Source organism: Sorex fumeus, unplaced genomic scaffold (genome assembly GCF_029834395.1).
Source record: "Sorex fumeus unplaced genomic scaffold, SorFum_2.1 ptg000067l, whole genome shotgun sequence".
Lineage (NCBI taxonomy): Eukaryota > Metazoa > Chordata > Mammalia > Eulipotyphla > Soricidae > Sorex > Sorex fumeus.
In genome coordinates this window covers 1063214-1082620 of record NW_026606124.1, presented here as the reverse complement: position 1 = coordinate 1082620, position 19407 = coordinate 1063214, and the positions used below count along the sequence as shown (strand labels likewise).

Here is a 19407-nt window from a genome sequence, read left to right as displayed (position 1 = left end):
TATCGTTTTTCTCTTCTCCATCCACTCCATTTGGGCTCCTTTGAGTGACTCCAGCATGCCGTGTGCTTGCAGACCGTTCCCTGTTCAAGTTTTTCTGCCCTTATTTTTTCCAGCTCCTTCCTCTTTGCCTAGCAATTCCTCCATCCTTTGTACGAAACTCGTGTTCAAAATCGAGCTCTCTCTTGAACACATTGATACCCTGTGTACCAGTGGTGGGTCACACTTGGATGTGGTTTAACTAACACCAATTACAGTACCAGCTATCAGCATGTCAAGTGTTCTGGGAGGCCTCTCCATATTTCAAACGAGTTTATCATTTAATTTACACTCAGAACCTGCATTTCTTTTTAGAAATACATTTGAAATGTTTGTAAATCGAAACTGTGTGTCTATTTAGTAAAGGTAAAGGTAAAGGTAAAGGCCCTCCCATTGATCATCGATTTGCTCGAGCGGGCCCAGTAACGTCTCCATTGGAGACTTTGTTGTTACTGTGTTTGGCATATAGAATACATCATGGGTAGCTTGCCAGGCTCTGCTGTGCGGGCGAGATACTCTCGGTAGTGGTTTTTATTTTTATGTGACACTAAACTCCACGAGGACAGAAACCACAGTCTCACTTATTCCTTCATCACCAGTTCTTGCTACCTGACCCTGACTCTGGGCTCAGGGATCACTCATGGTGTGTGTTGGGGGTCCATATGGGGTAGTGGGGATTGAACCCTGGTCTACCACGTGCAAGGCAAGCACCTTACCCATGGTACTGATCTCTCCAGCCCCCTGATTGGTTGCCTGTCTGTCCGTTTGTTTTTTGATGTTAAACACCTTTGTATTCCAGGAATGATTGTGCCTGGTCTTTCTCTATAGTCCTTTGTAATAACCACAGATTTTCATTTATTAGCAAAGCCTGGCAAGCTACCTGTGACGTATTCAGTATGCCAAAAAACAATAACAAGTCTCACAATTTGTTGTGAGATGTTACTGGTGCCCTCTCGAGCAAATCGATGAACAACGGGAGGACAGTGACAGTGACAGCATTTGGTTGTGGATTTGTGCACATTGTTGAGGGATGTAAAAAGTCTCTTGTTTGCTATCCTTAATGGTATTTTTGAAAAGTTCATGCATAAATTGGTATTATTTCTTTATATGTTTGGTAGAATTTCCCAACAAAGGCATCAGATTCAGAGTTTTTCTTCATTAGGAGATTTCATTTTGGTCATCCAGTTTGCTGGCACACAGTTTTTCATTGTACTTTTACAATTCTTTTTATTTTTGTAGAATTTTTTTCTTGGGTAGGGGGCAAATACCTGGCAGTGCTCAGGGCTCACTCTTGGCTCTGCAAACAGGAATTACACCTGGCAGTGCTCAGGTGACTCTGGGATGCCAGGGATTGGACCAAGGTCAGCCACGTGCAGGGAAAATGCCCTACCCTGCCCGTCTCCCCCCGCCCCCACCCCCCGCTGCCCCCACACTTCTCTTTCACCCCAGAAATATCTCCACTTTCACATTGAAATTTAGTAATAATGTATCTTGGTTCTCTTTCACTGTATGAAGCTATCAGTTATTTTCTACTTTTTAAAAATTGTCTATTTTTTTGCTTATCTCTTTTATTCTCTCTTTCTGCTAGCTTTGGGTTTTATTCTCTTAAAAGTTGATAACATTTAGGGGTTGGAGAGGTAGCACAGCGGGTAGGGCGTTTGCCTTGCACGCGGTCGACCCAGGTTCGATTCCCAGCATCCCATATGGTCCCCTGAGCACCGCCAGGAGTGACTCCTGAGTGCAGAGCCACGAGTAACCCCTGTGCATTGCCAGGTGTGACCCAAAAAGAAAAAAAAAAGTTGATAACATTTAAGAACTGTATTTTTTCTTTTTTTTATGGTGTCAGGGATTGCACCCACAACCTCACACATATGAAGCATGCGCTATACTACTGCGCTACATTCCTGACTAGGTTTGGGTTGGGAGCAACATCTGGCTGTGCTCAGGGCTTGCTCCTGGCTCTGCACTCAGGGATCACCCTGGTAGGCTCAGGGGACTGTGTGTGGGGCCCGGGATTGAACTTGGGCTGGGTGCATGTGAGGCAACGGCCTACTCGCTGTATTATCTCTCAGATCTCTCTTTTTTCTAAAACCGAAATAACACTGTTTTACGACAGCTTCAATTGTACAGCTGTATCTGCCAGTATCTGCATACTTTGCATCATGCTTGTCTCCAAAAGTCTTCCATCCTCCACCGTATAATCTGCCTCGTTACCCCTGCTTGCCCTTCATTTCCTCTCACCTGCAGTCACCTCTGTTGTACTTGCAGCCTTCTTTGTTCTTGTTCTTTCCCCTGTTTTGCTTCCCTTTTTTTTTTTTTTAATAATTTTATTTGGGCTGGAGTGATAGCGCAGTGGTAGGGCGTTTGCCTTACGCGCAGCTGGCCTGGCCGAGCCAGGATCGATTCCTCTGCCCCTCTCGGCACGCTACCAAGAGTATCTCACCCACGTGGCAAACCGTGGCAAGCTACCTGTGAGGTATTCAATATGCCAAACACAGTAACAACAAGTCTCATGATGGAGATGTTACTGGGCCTGCTCGAGCAAATTGATTAAAAAAAAAAAACGGGAGTAACATGCTACCATGCATAATTTTATTTATTGAATCACTGTGAGAGCAGTTACAAAGCTTTCGGGTTTAAGTCTTGGACATACAATGAAACACCCATCCTTCACCAGTGCCCATTCTCCACCACCAAAACCCCCAGTATACCCCCATCCCCCACCCTCTTCCTACCTGTGGGGCAGATGATTTCCACATTACTCTCTCTCTACTTTGACTACATTCAATATTTTGACACCAGACCCACCTTTATTATTTGGGATTTTACCCCAACAATCAGATTTGCTGAAAAGGCAGCAGTAGACAATTTGTTTTCTATTGCTGGTTATGAATAGCATATGATGTTGTGTGGCTGCAGTAGTGGCTGCGCAGTTTTGAGATTCTGAAATTTTAACAATTACGTCTGGAGGGATTTCTTGCCAAAACCTGCTGGGTTTTGAGATTTGTTTCTGAGTCTCTGGGATCATGGCCATTAAGCAGCTTGATGAGGAGCCAGAGAGGCCATTTGTGGGTGGCGACTTGCAGTCTTGTTGGGATGGGGAGGAAAGGGCCGGCTCCACCACCATCCCGTGAGGTCCCACATGTCTTATCACTGAGGGCTCAAGCCTGACTGTCCAGTGGCCTCTGGAGGATGGCGGCCATTAGGCCGCCAGGGGGAACAGGCCAGACATGAAACCTAGTCCCACCTGGGGTGGCCCAGCACCTGTAACCTACTGCAGGAACAGAATGCATTTCTGCCAAAAGTCTTTGGGTTCCGAGATTCATTTCTGAGTCTCTGGGATCACGGTGCCATTAAGCAGTTTTATCAGGAACCAGAGAGGCCATGCCTCCAATTATATAGCTGAGCCGGAGGTGGTTTGTGGGTGTGTTTCCCACATACCTAACTTTTGGCCGTTTACTTTCTTGGTAAACTTTGCCCCAAGTTTTTGGGATCTGGCCAAAGGCACAGCAGCAATTTTGGGGTATCTGGAAGTCTTAAGGCGCCATCGGGTTGCTGATGCACTCGCCTCACAGGTACAGATTGTCCTGCTGACGGCACCATACCCCCTGTTTTGTTTCCTTATGCACCGTGCGTATGTGGAGCAATAGGCTGGTTGTTGTTCCCTGTCTGACATTTGTCTTGCCACTCAGGTTCTTACGGCTACCTCTGTGACGTCATCACCTGTCACTCAGGGGTGCTGTCTTTTGGCCTTGGTCTGGTTCCACTGCATTGACAGGGGTGGGGGGAATCCACTGGGTGCCCTGGGGGTAGCGGTGGGGCATGCCCGATCCCTCCAAATGCACCTGCTGCTCTTGCTTCTGCTTCTCCCTGGGGTCAGGGTTTGACTGTGACTGTTGGCATGCTCTGGGGCCCCTGCTCTGAGGCTGCGGGAAGGAGTATGGAGGCAAGGTGCAGTGTCTCAGGGTGTGCCTCTGCCTTCCCTGCTCTGCACGCCTTGATTTGTTTGCTTTCAGAGGTACCTTGTTTTCTCCTGTTGTTGGAGGCAGTGATCAGAGGAACTTGCTGGACAGTAGTTGATGGAATCCTCTGATATGGAAGGGGAGATAACAGGAGAGCATTTCCAGTGGATTTTTGTTTTTGTCTTTTTTATGGTGCCGTGTATTGAGCCTAGCACATCGCCACATGCTTGGCAAGTAAGTGCTTGTCTGCTGAGCTGCACCCTTAGCCATATGTAATGTGTAAACATATATAGCACTGTAGCACTGTCCTCCCGTTGTTCATCTATTTGCTCAAGCGGGCACCAGTAATGTCTCCATCGTGAGACTTGTTGTTACTGTGTTTGGTATACCGAATACGCCATCGGGAGCTTGCCAGGCTCTGCCGTGCGGGTGGGATACTCTCAGTAGCTTGCCGGGCTCTCTGAGAGGTGTAGAGGAATAGAACCCAGGTCACTGCATGCAAGTGCCCTACCCACTGTGCTATCGCTCCAGCCCCAGGGGAATATTAAGATATTAAAATTAGTCTGTCAGAAAAAGCAATTTTAAAATGTACATGGATTGGTAATGGAAACTAAACTGGACCAGAATTTGAAATCGAATGATGATAAATTCTGATATCTGAAGATGGTCTTAGACATCTTAAAATCTAACTTTCTTACAATGATAGAAAACTGGAAAACCAAGTGACATGTGTAATATTAATTAAGCTGTAGCAGCAGAACTGAGGACCCGACCTTGAGTGGACTTAGCTTTCATTCAGCAGCTTGCTGGGTATTTAATACAAAGTTCACTGCATGCTCTTTGCCAGTCTGAAAAGGTCATAACACAACACACTTTATTTGTATTGGCTCACAACAGCAAGGCTTTTCCTTTAATGCAATGCAAGAGTTTTGCTAGGAAAGAATGGTTCATGGCTGGTGACTCAACGGGGGTGGAGGTTTGAGGAAAATTCACTTTGCTTTTCTCTGAAAAGGTGAGCTGCATTATAGTCGGAGAAAGGAATATCTTTTTCCCCCTTCAGGTTCATGAATAGTACTTAGGAATTTTGAATTTGTGTTAACTAGCAGTAGTTTTACATCTGCTAACATTCCCAGGTGTGTATGTATAGTATACATATGTATGAAATATGTGAATACTGCCCAAAGACAGTAGAAACAAGGGCTGTGAGAACTGGGGAATGTGGGTTAGGACAAGAGACCACTATTGCCAGTGGTAGTTGGAAATGATCACCCTAGACAAGAACTCAGTGCTGAAGGAGGTAAGGCGGTACCCTTTCAGTAACAGTATTACAAGCCACAGTGCGGAAAAGGGAAGAGAGAGAGAGGGAGAGGGAGAGGGAGAGGAAAAGGAAGAAGAAAAGTGTCTGTCATGGAGGCAGGTGGCAGGTGTCGGGGGAGGGAAACTGGGGACGTTGGTGGTGGGGAAATGTGCACTGGTGAAGGAACGTTGTATGACTGAAACTCAGTCATGAACAACTTTGTAATGTTGGGGGAAAAAGAAGGGCTTTGGGCACTGGGAAGGAGGGAAGAATTTTTTGCAAGGGTATTTGTTTTTTCTTTTTACTTGTTTTTTCTTTTTCTTTTTTTATTATTTTTAAAATAATGAATTTTATTGGATCATCGTGAGATAGCTACAAGCTTGCATGATTGCATTTTAGTCAGACTATGCTCAAGCACCCACCCCTCCACCAGAGCCCATTTTCCGCCATTGCAAGGGTATTTGTGCTGTTCCTTAAAAAGAGAGTAGTAGGCTTCGTACTTACTATTGAGTATTATTTCAAAGTTATTTCAATATGTCCTAACTTTTTTTTATCATAACACCGTGATTTACCAAGTTGTTTATAATACAGTGACTTCAGGCATTAAATATTCTGGCACCAGTCCTACTATCATATGGCCCAAATGTAAATATAACAGTCATCAAAATTTGGATTCAGGGACTGGAGCGATAGTACACTGGATAGGGTGTTTCCCTTGCATGCAACTGACCCGGGTTCGATTCCCCAGCATCCCTTATATTCCCCTGATCACCACCAGGAGTAATTCCTGAGTGCAGAGCCAGGAGTAATCCCTGTGCATCACTGGGTGTGACCCGAAAAGAAAAGAAAAGAGACTTGGATTCACATTAGTCAATTTGTGATAATTGTTGTATCCCACAATGATGTTACTAAAGTCATTGTCTGAGGGTCTCCTGTGTTGATTAGTGCTAATTCAGGCTTAGATCAGATTTTCTGTTCTCCTCTTGGGCTGACAGTACTATGAAATTTTGAGGTGTTTCTTGGTGGCATACGGCAGGAGCTATAGAACTGGAACAGTTTGGAGGCTTGGCAGTTTGATGAGGTTCAGTTGTGTGGCTGGGCCAATGGATATGGCTGGGGGCTGCTGTGTCTGCAGGCAGGAAGGGGAATCCACCCGCCCCCCATTCTGAGAGGGCTCTTGGGACCAGCCTCCAGGGGAAGCTTCTGCCGCATCATCTTCTTTTGGGGAGAAGATGCCGGGCCGTCTCTCGGCCAGCGAGAAGGGAGGGGTGTGCTCTCTCAGCGTTTCCTCTAAGCTGGTTGTCTCAGGTTGGAAAATAAAGCCCCACCGAACCTTACTTGGCCTTTGTGTTTGTCAGTGAGTTCGCTCTAGAGGAAGATTAAAGCCTTCTGCCTTAATGTGAGTGTATAGTTTGGGAGACTGTCCAAGCCAAAGAAATGCCTTGAAGCAGCTGTGGAGACTTAAGCGTGCAGGCACCAGCAGTGAATTATTATGTGAATATATTGATTTTGAGCCTGTAATCATTCCCCTCCCCCCATTCTCCCCTGCCCCCTCCCCAGCGTCTTTGTTTACTCTTCTTATTTGTACTTATTTATTTTTAAAACATTTAATTTAATTTATATTTTGTCACCCCTGGTGATGTTCAGGGCTTTTGTTATTTATCATCTTTAATTTTTTTTTTAATTTAAATGTTTCTTCTTTTTCTTTTAAATAAAAATCTTCACCATTCCTACCAGTGTGGGGCTGAGAAGGCTGTGCTTGGTGCTGGGAGCCCCTGGGCTGTGCTTACGCTCAGGAGGATTCAGTGCCACAGACCTGGTCCAGGGCCCTGCATAGGCAAGGTGTATGTTCTGCCACCCAAACACATCTGTCCGTTCCCCACCCCCAGCCCCCCCCAAATTATTCCTAGCTCTAATTGGTTTATTGGGTTCTCTTAGTGGGAAATATCACTAGAGGAAAACATCTAGTCAAGTCAACTTATAAGTAAACTTCGATGAAAATCATTCATTGTAAAAATGATCAGCATCATTACCTAGACAGTTGCACATTTTCTTCCTTTTAAATTTCTTTTTTATTTTTAATGGAATCACCACGAGATACACAGTGACAAAGTTGTTCATGACTGGCTTTCAGCCACACAGTGTTCCATCACCCATCCCTTCAGCAGTGTGCGTTTCCCACCACAAAGCCTGCAGATTCCCGCCTGCCGGGCACTCCCCCTCCGCCCCCCTCCTCCGGGCATTATGGTTTGTACTGCAGGTACTGGAAGGTTCTCGTGTTTGTCCCCTTACCTACTTTCAGCACTCAGTTCTTATCCAGAGTGACTAGTTCTAACTATCTTTGTCACAAGGGTCCCTTCTCTATCCCATCTCTGTCCTCCCTGTGCCACCACTTGTGGTAAGCTCCCAACTGTGGACCATTCCTTCGGGCTTGTTTCCACCGTCCGTGGGCATTAGTTTCATACTATGTTTTTTGTTTTTTTTTTTTCAAATCCCACAGGTGAGTCCAGTCATTCTGTCCGTCCTTCTCCCTCTCACTCATTTCACTCAGCATTATACTTTCCATGTTCATCCATTTATATGGGAATTTCATGATTTAAATTTTCTTTGTGGCTGTGTAGTATTTCTTTGGACAATTGCACGTTTTCTTTATCCTCAAAGCTGTGGGGATATTGAATAGACTGTTAAGTTATAGAATTAAAGCACTTTGCCCTACAGGTCTTCTTTTGGTGAACTTATGAGGTGTCCTGTTCCCAGGTTGCTTATACTGAAAATTAAGGGGAGATACTTAAAAGACCTGAAGGATTGGCATTGAAGATGACAGTGAGCTATTCTTAAGAGTTTTGAAAATGGTTCGCTTGCCATTTTGTTTTCACCTGATTTCTTTTTGAACTGTTTATTCCACAAGTTGCTTATTACAAAGAAATCTAGACAGTGGAGTTTATGCCCAATTCAATCAGCTAATCAGTGGCTGAATAAATAGCAGTACTCCTACATTAAAAAAAATCTAGGTAGCTATTTTATTTTATTTTTCAAATTATGCTTTCAGAAATTGTTCGGTAAAGGTCTTTCTTTCAAAGGTTCCCTTTTATCGCTGGCTTCTTCTGTGACCCCTGTTCCCGTCCCTTCCTCAGCACAGGGCACAGCACATTGCTCATTCCTGGAGCTGAATCGGCGGCTGTGTCGGTGTCCGGGGCCCAGGGGCCTGTGCCCTCGGATTGTGTGTCACGAGGACAAAGGGATGGCGCCAACCGTCCTGCTCTGTGCGCCAGTAACTCGAATTAATTACAAACCAATCGAATCCGTTGCAGCCAATTGGTAAACTAATTGGTAATTTTAGCTGCACATCTATATGCCGTTATCTGCAGGCCCATAACATAACTTTCAGAGCCACTTTTGTTCTGTTCCATCCTGCTTGACAAAATGGCCTTCATAGCTGCGGGGGGAAAGATGAACATCAGTGGCTGGAGACCACTCCAGCTGCTTGTCTTGTTTGTATTCCCTTGTTCGTCGGACACGACTCCGATTACAGCTGCGTGCTGCCACTCTGATCCTTCCCGATAACACTGAGCTAAACATTCCTTAAAACCGTCGAAGCCACCAAATGTACTTTCTGCTATGCCAACTAATATCACAAGTATAAATACTCATATTCGTGCGCTCTTAGAGCTTCCCCCCGCTTTCCTATTTTAGCAGAAAGGGAAATCCGTAGAAGACGTCTGAAATAACTTCCGCTGAATTAAATCTTTCTGGCCTCTAATGTAGGTGATTTAAGTTGAATGAATTTAATTAAAGAATTTGAATTATATTAATAGAATTGGGAAAAGGAAGTCAAGTGAATTTTTTAATTTTTCCTTTTCCTGATTGTAGAAGACTTTTATTACCAGTGATTTGGCACTAGGGATCACCTTTGAAAGGAAATAAACAATCCTTCTTTGTTCAGAAGAGTCCTAGAGTAGAATATAACTCGTATTACTAAAGTGAGCATGGTACTGTATTTCATTTGTGAATAATTTGGCTTACATTTTTATTAGTTTTGGGTCTTATTTTCAGAGAGCCTCTATATCTTTCAAAATGTATGAGAAAACAGGTTTTTTGAGGCCTTTGCCACTGATATAAGGAAGTCAGCCTAGCAGTTACAAGTAAAATGTTTATTAAACAAATGATGGCTTTAAAAACTGTCTGATATTATCTGGTAGTCTTTTCCTGGGAGCATCGGAAATTGCTTTTTTTTTCTTTTTCTTTTTTGGAGGGGTCACACCCAGCGTTGCACAGGGGTTACTCCTGGCTCTGCGCTTAGGAATTACTACTGGTGAGGCTCGGGGGACCCTATGGGATGCTGGGAATCGAACCCGGATTGGCTGCGTGCAAGGCAAATGCCCTACCCGCTGTGCTATCGCTTCAGCCCCGTGGAAATTGCTTTTGGTAGTAAGATGGGACCGTATGTATATCTGCAAGGAAAGGTGAGAATGATAGGAGATTGATGAAGTGAATGCACTTTAAATTTCTTTACCTTGGCGTCAGGAGACGGCCCACAGTGCTTTGGTTGTGAGAGCCCCAGCTTCCATCCCTGGCTGCACGTGGCCCCCCAAGCACTGAGCTGGGATTAGCCCCTAAGCGCTGCCAGGTGTGGCCCCCCAAAATATTCTTTGTTGTAATCATTGCATGTTTTCATCTTTGCCTTTGTTCTTTTCTTTCCCCCTTTATCTTTTTAAAATTTTAATTATTGGCCAACATGGCCGACCCGAGTTCGATTCCTCCGCCCCTCTCGGAGAGCCCGGCAAGCTACCGAGAGTATTCGATATGCCAGACACAGTAACAACAAAGTCTCCAATGGAGACGTTACTGGGCCCGCTCGAGCAAATCGATGATCAACTGGAGGGCCTTTACCTTTACCTTTATTAATTATTATTTTTAAATTAATTTTTAATTATTTTAGAGCATTACAAAGTTGCTCATGATTGGATTTCAGTCCTACAGTATTCCAACACCCATCCCTCTACCAGTGTCCATTTCCCAGCACCAGTGTCCCCAGGGTCCCTCCCATCACCCCCCACTCCCCACCCTCTGCCTGCCTCTATGGCAGGTGCTTTTCCTCTCTCTCTCTCTCTCTCTCTCTCTCTCTCCCCCCTTTTGGGCATTGTGATTTGCAGTACTGATACTGAAAGGTTATCAAGAATATCCCTTACCTGCTTTCAGCCCTCAGATCTTGTTCAGCATGTTCATTCCCAGCTGTTGTTGTCACACTGGTCTCTTCTCTATCTTACCTGCTCTCAGCCCACACACAGTTGTGGTTAGTTCCAACCCTCGATCAGTTCTCCTCACCCCTGTTTATCCTGGCCATGGATTTTCTTCTTCAAGTATAGATACTTGGCCCGGATCCAAACTTGCAGGCTATCGAATGTAGCCTGCCCACAGGGCAGAGTCTGGCAAACTCCCCGTGGCGTCCCCAATATGCCAAATACCAGTAACAATGATGGGTCTCTTTCTCCTAAATAGCCTTGAATATAATCTCAGGGCTAGGATGAAAGAGACGTTACTGGGGCCTGCTCGAGGCAATTGACGAATAACAGGATGATGAAATGAAAATGAAAAATGAAAGTATTGATACATATGCATATATATATATTTTATACCATAAATGAATGCAGTCATTCTGTATCTGTCCCTTTCCTTCTGACTCATTTCACTCAGCAGATTTGCCTTTGTTCTTGCTGAACCTGTATGGAGGCCGAGAGATGTTTCCAGTGGTGGGTGAGACTCAGTGGGTACGGGGTCTGTAGATGACTCGAACCTGAGTATTATTTTGTATGAAGTAGGGTGACTGACTACAAGAGAGGATGACTTCGTTGTTTATTAGGTAGTTCCCTGCAGGGCCTGGAAGGTCACTCAGTGAACCCAGTCGTCGAGTCCCATGCAAAAAGGCATGTGTGAGAGGCCCTGGGTTCGACCTTGGCACTGTGAAGTGAAAAGCAATGCTGGGTAATTCTCTGGAATCTGTTTATTATTTGCAGTGAGTAGCTTCACTTAAACACTTCTTTAGGCTGCATTATTTTGGAGAGGATAGACGTTTACTTTAAGATGATGGATTGTAAATGATCATAAGTAATGTTTTTCAGAAATCACCACAGATATTTTTCTGGAGCGAGAGTGTAGCGTATCGGGTGTTTGCCTTGCAAGTGGCTGACCTGGGTTTGATCCTTAGTACCCAGAGTCTCCTGAACTCCCGAGAGTGTTCTCTGAGCACAGCTGGGTACGGTTCAATCCCTCACCCCCACCAAATACGAATAAAAGTATTCTCCCTTTAAAAAAATAGTCAAATATCATGGTTAAATGTCGTATGGGACATTTGAGAGAGAAAATCTGCCTGATTCATTCAGGTGAAAGAGCAGCATTTGCTGACATGCCAACAGTGTTTCAAGGCATGGTATATTTATTGCTTTCCTTCAGTTTAGGTTTTCCTAGATTCAGCACTTTGGCTATATAGTAAGTCCCCACCAACATTTGGTGAGTAAATCATAGAACTTCAGAATTCAGAGTTACCTGATTACATAATTAACCATGACCACTTTTCCTCTGGCAACTAATTCTTTTTAAATAGCTTTGCCTGCCGAAAAACTGCCATTTTCCTTTCTTTTTTTTCTTTTCTTTTCTTTTCTTTTCTTTTCTTTTCTCCCTCCCTCCCTCCCTCCCTCCCTCCCTCCCTCCCTTCCTTCCTTCCTTCCTTCCTAAAAACCTGTCATTTTCATCCAGGAGTTTTGCTTTCCTAACTAAATTCACACAGAAATAGTGTAATCCTTTTATGGCAAACACTTAAACATGAAAATAGCTACCAGACCATCCATGTAGTCTTTTAAAGTTCAGTCTCCAGTCTTACACTGTAATCTCAATTATGAGATTATTTTCAGGTATTCTTTATGGTTAGACTTGTTCATTTTGTCCTATTTCATTTAGCCTCCTTAAACTGTGGTTCTTAGTATGACTTGTCAGACTCTCGGTAGCTCGCAACAGAAATAAACTCTAGCTGACTTAAAAAGAATCAAAACATTGGGAGAATATCGGTGAGGTCACAGAACCAGCAGTCAGGTCAGTGAGTCTGGAATAGACAGAAGGTGGAAACCAGTAAGGAACTATAGGAAATGAAGCCTACAGTTAGGAGCTGTTACTGTTTTAAGCTGCACCACTCACCTCTTTAATTTTTTTCCTTGTTTGAGCAAAGTCCCTTGCAAGTAAGTTTGATTGCTTAGGTCCGAATCTTGTTTCTGTGCTTTGTTGCAGGGAGGGAGCAGGGTGGAGGATTGCTTTCTACAAGAGTCTATGTAGGAACTCAGCCTGAGAATTAGAAAGCAAGTGGATATGCTGGTTAGCAATACAAATTTTTGAAAGATATGTGTAAAGCACGTGGAACACCCTGCAAAGAGCTGAACTTACTTTACCCTTTGCTGGTTAGATTCCCCAGCATTATTTATTCATTCCTTTATTTTGTTCATTCAGTTTTCTGGGAGTTCTTAGAAGCAGTGCTCTTTGGCAGTGGAATTAAAATTATAATTAAAAATACCACTCCTCAAATAATACCTAACTTAAAAGGTTTTACCAGTGAATTTTTCTAAGTATTTTAGACAAAAATAATACCAGTATCTCTTACATTAGAAACCAGTGTCTCTTGTACACATAATACAAAAACCCTCAATGAAGTATGAGAAACCAAATCCAGTGGCACGCATGGTTATACACCATTACCAATGATATATCCTAGAAATGCAGTGATTGTTCAGCATATGAGCATCAACCAGTATAACTTGTTATATTAAGAGAATGAAGAGAAAGCAATCCATACGATAGAGCAAAATCAGTCGACAGTGTCCAACACCCTTTCATAATAAAAACATGTAACAAATGCGGACTGGCAGGGGACTGCCTGAACTTTCTAGAGAACATCTATGAAAAACATCGTTGTTATCATTCTTAATGGCAGAACCAAAAGCTTCTCCCCACTCTGGACCTGTATGAAACAATGGTGCTGGCTCTGACCACTTCCATTCAGTATTTCACTTGTGGTTCTAGCCAGGGCAATTAGACAAGAAAAACAAACAGAAGTCATCCAGATTGGCGGGGGGTGGTGGGGGGGTGGGGTGGGGGGGGGAGTTACGCCCTATTTTGCAGATAGCATAATTTTAAAAATTAAAGTCCTAGAGGTACTTTTCACACATGTACACATAGCTGTTAGAGGGAATAGTTTCAGCCGAGATTGTCGAATCCAAGATTGATGCATAAAAAAATAACTTGTGGTGTCTACATATTATCAGCGAAGAGTCTAAAATATGGAATTAAGGAAACTGAAGTTTTGTTATGATGGCATCACAAAGAAGGAAACAGGGCTGGAGTGATAGAAGAGCGGGTAGGGCGTTTGCCTTGCATACAGCTGACCCTGGTTCAACTCCCAGCATCCCATATGGTCCCCTGAGTACCACCAGGAGTAATTCCTGAGTGCATGAGCCAGGAGGAACCCCTGCGCATTGCCAGGTGTGACTCAAAAAGGAAAAAAAGAAGAAAACATTTCAAAATAAAATTAACCATGCTGGAAAGATAGTACAGTGGGTCAGGCACAGGTTTTGCATGTGTCCGACCTGAGTTTGATTACCTGCATCACATATGGTCCCCTGAGTACCATCAGGAGTGATTTCTGAGTGCAGAGCCAGAAGTCACCTCTGAGCATTTCTAGATATGGCCAAAAACCAAAAAATCAAAAAATAGCATAAAAATATAGTTCATCTAAAAAGCACGAGACTTGCATACTGAAAACTACATGATAAATTAAAGATCTAAATAAAGGGGAAAATGTATGAATTCATGGACTGGAAGATTTATTATTAAGAGATGACAATATTCCCTAAAGGAAAATACATGTTTAGTCATATCTTCGTTGGAATTATTCACTTTTGGCTTTCTAAAAATGGTGCTCAAGAGGCCCCGGGTCCACTTCCGGCCTCTCTTAAGGGCGCTAGGGCTCAGTGTTAAGGCCTGCAGTGCTGTTGGCCTTGGCCTCTGCAGTGATGTAGTCACCACAGCCACCTGGGCAGCACCTGCCAGTGTTTGGGGACTTCCAGGGCAACGCTTGGAGATCATTAAGGGGCACTGTAGTGTCAGGAATTGACGGGGACACCTCTGTCCTGGCTCCTCTGGCCCCTTGGTGGGAATTCTTAAGTTTCTTTGTTTTTTTTTTTTTTCTTTTTGGGTCGCACCCGGCATTGCACAAGGGTTACTCCTGGACTCAGGAATTACTCCTGGCGGTGCTCGGGAGACCATATGGGATCCTGGGAATCGTACTGGGTCGGCCACGTTTAAGGTAAACGCCCTACCTGCTGTGCTATCGCTCCAGCCCCCTTAAGTTCCATTTTTTTGGGCAGAATTGTGCAAGCTGACCCTAAAGTCTTGAGGAAACACACGGACGGGGTAGTGAATTGCCAGAAGAAATTTGAAAAAGAACATAAGTCTGAAGACCCTCTGAATTCAAAACTTCCTGCAGACACTGGTCCTTCAAACCCATATTCGTGCTTCAACATGTACCTGCTCTCTTTTGTCCCCCTCATATCTTTCTAAGACGTTTCAATAAAATGAGCTCGTTTCGCCAAAAGCAGATTAACTAGTAAATAAAACCTTACTGCCAAGCTAGTATACGAAGAACAGCGTGGTGGCTCCAGGGCAGAGGAGGACGGTGGACATAATGAAATAGAATTGGGAGCCTGGAGTCAAGTGGACACTTGATTTTTTAAACTTTTTATATTTATTTATTTTTTTAATTGAATCGCCGTGAGATACTCAGTTGTTCATGATTGGGCTTTTCAGTCATATAATGTTCCAACATGCACACTTCACCAGTGTACATTTCCCACCAGCAGTGTCTCCAGTTTCCCTTGTGCCCCCCTCCCACCTCCCTTGCACCCCCTCCCACTTCTCTCTCTCTCTCTCTCTCTCTCTCTCTCTCTCTGTCTCTCTCTCTCTCTTTGGGGCAATGTATTTTGGAATACAGATACTGAATGGTTATCAGGTATATCCCTTTACTTACTTTCAACACTCAGTTTCTGTCCAAAGTGGTGACCATTTCCAGCTATTATTCTCATACTGTTCCATTCTCTATCCTAACTGCCTTTCCCCCCGGACACTTGATTTTTGACAAAGGTGCTAAGACCATTTAACAGGGGGAAGAGAATAGTCTTTTTCAATAAATGTTGCTGGGACAACTAGATATTCATATACAGGAATGATTCTGGAGCTTCACCTCTCCATGTACAGAAATGATCAGAAAATGGATCAGAAAGACCTAAGCCTAAGAGCTAAACACATAAAATTCTGAGGAGTGCAGTAAATCTTTCTGGTTTTTGGAGACCACAGTAGCTTCTGAGCTCTGATAGCGAAAACACATGTGACCACTAAAAACCAGGGTAAATTGAAAGTCATCAAAAATAAAAAACTTGTGTGAGAGAAAAAAAAAATTTTCAGACCATATTTCTGGTCAGTCTTAGAGCTCAGAAACAAAGAGAATTACCCAGTTTAAATTGGACAAGGGATTTGAATAGACAGTTCTTCAGAAGAGATATATGTGTCCAATAAACATAGGAAAATATGCTGCCCATTTTTAATCATCAGGGAAATGCATATAAAAAGTATCAAGTTTACTTCTCAACAAGAGTATTAGAAACGTCTGTTCACAGAAAAACTTGTACACAATGTTAATAATAGCATTATTCATAATAGACAAAGAGTGGAAACAACTCAAATATCCATCAACTACATGAATAAACAAATAGTGTTTATTCATGTAATTATTTAGCCATTACACAGGAATAAAGGACTGATAAATGCTACCAGGTGGATTAACTTTGAAAACATTTTAACTCACTGCTGCTGATGTTGCTTTATGTAATTATTGGGTGAGTTAAAATTGCTGAATACCAGTTCACATTACAAAATCAACAGTAATAGAGAAAAATAAATTTTACACAGCTACCATTTATTCTTCAGGTTAAATCTAATAAGAGATGTTCAGTACCTCTACACATAAAACTATAATACATGATTGAAAATACTGAGTAAGAGAGAAGTACACATAAATACATATCTGTTTATGAACCAAAAAACACTTATGTCAGTGTTCTTCCAGTTGGCTGTAAAAATCAGTCCAGTTTCAAAATTTAAAATTTTTCCTTCTGGAGAATTGATGTCATTTCTGAAATTTGTGCGAAAGTGCAAAGGCTCGAATTCTCTTCAGAACAAAGAGGTCAAAGATAATAGTTGGGAGGTAGGGAGGTGATGTGGAGAACTGCTCTGAGAAACAGAATAGAGTCCCTCTTTGCTGAAGAAAGGCCTTGAGATGGAAGAAGCACTTGGGCCACGGAGACTGTGATTTCAGCTCCCTGATAAGAGGACTCTGAAAGCCAGCTCTGCCCAGTTAGCAGAGCACGTGCGGATCAGAACCCTGGCCCTACGGTCAGTTTCCCTTTCTTTAGCTCCAAATGTGTATGAACTCCCAGTACTCTGGTTGTATAGTGATGTGATTGGCACATGCAGCACATCAGTAAGCATGCGGTTCTCACGCACAGTTTTACTAACCCCCCTCTCACCCCGCTTCAGTGAAACCCCAGGCATCAGTCAGTGAGTATGGCTCAGGGCTGCATGCTTTGCAACCCTCCATGGCAACAGCTGTGCCTGTTTCTTGGGTCATTTTATTCAGAGTTCTTGTCTTCACTCTCCTGCCTTGAATTTTTCCCTTGTAAGGAAGATAGGAACCTGGTATTTGGGTGAAGGCTGGTCTGGATCAGAAAGAGTTAAGTTTGATTCCATCTGAGCTTCCTTGGCTCCTCTGAGACTTGGGGTGAGCAGGGGTTAATTCTGCCCCCATCCAGACCCCGGTGGGCTGGTCACCAGCCGGGTAAAGGCTGTACCAGAACTCAGCAGGGTCCTCCTCTACCCCGGTGGCTGCCTCCAGGCTGCTCTCTGGCAGCAGTTGGAGGATGTACTCTACTGGACTTTGAGATTGATTTTATTTATTTATTTATTTATTTATTTTTGGCATTGTTGGGTCGGTCACACTGGCGATGCTCAGGGGTGACTGCTGGCTCAGCACTCAGGACTTACTCTTGGCGGTGCTCAGGGGGCCATATAGGATGCCAGGGATCGAACCCAGGTGGACGGCATGCAAGGCAAATGCCCTCCTCGCTGTGCTCTCACTCCAGCCCCGAGATTGATTTTAGAACTGTAACAGTATAAGTTTGCTCTGGGTACCTCAAAGGAAGACCGATAAGACAGAGGTTAGACTTCCCAAACAGACCCGGGCTCTGAACAGTATTTCTCAACTTTTTCTAACTGTGGCTCATTTTCAACTTTGTTTCCTTCCAAGTGAGCACCACCAGTCCTACCAGTTAGCCCCCTAGTCTCATGTTATCCCCCTCCCCTGCCCCATTTATGCAGTTTTCATCTGTGGCCACCTTGAAGTATTCTGGGGGCTTACCCTCATAAGACCCCATTCAGAACTGCTAATGTGAAAGATGACGTTGGAGAAGAGTGTCTTGAACTGGTGGAAGGGAAAGATTACTTCGATGTGATCACACAGCCGTATCGGTCTTTAAATGAAAGAGTTGAAGTTAGACTTCCACAGAATTAGGAATTTCTGTTCATCAAAAGATTTCCTTCTTTGCAAAGTATAAAAGGTTAAGCATATGTTGTAGCCTGCATAACCAAGGAAGGTTCTTCATGTAAAAGACACAGACAGCAGTGTCAGCCCATCAGAAAGGAATGGCAGTCATCCCTCCAGAAAAATGGGCAGCATTCTTGTATACGTACTTGGCCAAAAGAGTCTGGACAGTGAGCTTATGAGAGGACAGGGACATCACTGGTGTTGGCGACACAGATGTTACAACCAGAGTGAAGCCCCAGGAATCAGTCAGTGAGAATGGCTCAGGTTTAAAACAGAGTCTCCGGGATTGGGGCTCATGGTAGAGCATGTGCCTTGTATGTGTGAAGCTGTGGGTTTGAACCATGGATGAGTGTGTGTGTGTGTGTGTGTTTGTGTGTGTGGATGTGAGTGTGTGTGAGTCTGTGGGTGTGTGTGTGTCTGTGTGTCCATGAATGAAAACCTATATGGATGGTACCTTGTTTTCCTGACAGATTGAAGCTGCAAAAAACTAGAGGAAGTAGGTTCATTTTGCAAAGGATTTTATTCTTGTGTGCCAAAATGTATTATCTGCTTACCTTTGGTCCAGCAGTTCTGCTCATGGGTTTAGACATAACAGATAGCAACAGGATGTGCAGAGGACATGTATGTAGGGAACAGCATATCATTTATTATTCCTAAATATGGAAACCTGATATGTTTATCAAGCTTAGGTTGGACAAATATTTGATATATGGGAAAATAAGTACATAAATATAAGTACAAATTGATACATAGTAGTTGGGTTAAGTAAATACTGATGCAGTGGGATGCCTGAATGTGTTTGTAGACAGCAGTGAGTCACAGGAGAAACTCTGCACAAACCATACTCACTCAGTTCATTTATCTATCGAATCAGGCGAAATTAAGCAGCGACTACTGTGAAGGAGTGTCAGGTAGTGATGCAGGGGCAGGTGGAGCCCCAGGGACCTGGGGGCAATGCTGTGGACTCAGTTTTGCTTTAGATAATGTTTGCATGGATCTTGGCTTTCTAATAGTATGCTGTACATTATGTTTTGAATGTTTGAACACTTTTCTCTTCAACTTTCTGGCAAAAAGTAGAAGCGGGCATTTTGTGGAATTTTTAAAAAGGCATATTAATACTGTCTCTTTGTAGCCTCTCGTCTAAACTTACTTCTTTTATTTTCCCTTTTTCCTTTTCCTTTTCCGTTTCTTTGTGTGCAGGGCACACCCAGTGGTGCTCAGGGCTTACTCCTGGCTCTGAGCTCAGGGATCATTCCTGGTGACCAGGGAATCATTTATTCTTTTTCATTAATCTTTTTTGTTTTGTTTTTGAATCATACCTTGCTGTGCTTAGGGCTTATTCCTAGCTGTCACTCCTCGTGTGTTGTTCGGGGGACCATATACGAGGCAAGCGCCCTCCCTGCTGTACTCTTTTCCTG

At 43.6% G+C, this 19407-nt stretch overlaps 1 protein-coding gene across 1 annotated transcript in view; it reads left to right on the top strand.

The window, feature by feature from the left end:
• SCAPER (S-phase cyclin A associated protein in the ER) overlaps positions 1–19407 on the top strand; it is a 377689-nt gene that overhangs the window by 25142 nt on the left and 333140 nt on the right. The gene's annotated exons all lie outside the window — the stretch shown is intronic.